The following is an 885-nucleotide window of genomic DNA, read 5'->3' as shown; positions in this document are numbered from 1 at the left end:
AGCCACCAGCTACAACTGGGAAATGGCTCCAAAAGTGATGTGGGAGGAATTCCTGGAGCTGGAGGGATGTGCCACAGCAGAGCCGGCAGCTCGCAGGGTAGCACAGAGAGAGGCTCAGTGCCTGGGGACCCACAGACCCCAGCGAGAGATGCTCCTGCCTGGGGCCCACTCCTCCCTCCCCTGTGTGGTGTATCACAGGGTGACTGAGCAGCAGCTGAATCACGGGAGTGTATCCTTGGTGGCACAGGGTCCCGCTGCCTCTGGTTCCTCCACTGGCACGGGCAGGGCAGGAGGGGGAGGCAGATCCGTTACGCTTCTCCGGGGTGGGTTCTCCTTGCTCTGCTCCGTGGTTATTAAGTCATCTGCCTGCTAAACCCTCCCCACCAGCCTGGAGCCTTCACAGCCAGAGGAGCGGCTGCGCGGCTCTAATTGACGGATCACAAGCCCTGGGATTTCCCTGCATTAATGTGTGACAAGTGCAATTGCTGAGTGTGTCTGTGAGGGTGGAGAAGCACAACAAACCGAAGCACAAATCCTGCATATCCAACCTGGATTTAGAAGCTGGCAGGGACGGAGGCTGTGTGCCCGGGAGGGCAGCCGCAGTGTCCCGGCTCTGCTGCATCCGGAGCTGACTGAGCCCAGCTCCCTCTGGACTGCTGTGCCTGTGAGCTTGTCAAGATGGGTCTGTCCCACGTCTCAGTTTCTCTTGGTACATGGAGAGGGGGGAAAACCGCACAGGGCAATGTGGGGACCAGCCTGGGCATCCACTGCTCAGGCACAGCACCACGGGGCCATACCAGCACCCAGCTTCCACCCAATTCTTCACTTTCTTCACCAGCCACTGGGTACTGAGCTCACTGGGGAGGGAAGGAGAGGTGTGTGGAG

This window comes from Nestor notabilis, unplaced genomic scaffold (genome assembly GCF_000696875.1).
Source record: "Nestor notabilis isolate BGI_N333 unplaced genomic scaffold, ASM69687v1 scaffold16422, whole genome shotgun sequence".
Lineage (NCBI taxonomy): Eukaryota > Metazoa > Chordata > Aves > Psittaciformes > Psittacidae > Nestor > Nestor notabilis.
This window is presented reverse-complemented; position numbering follows the sequence as displayed.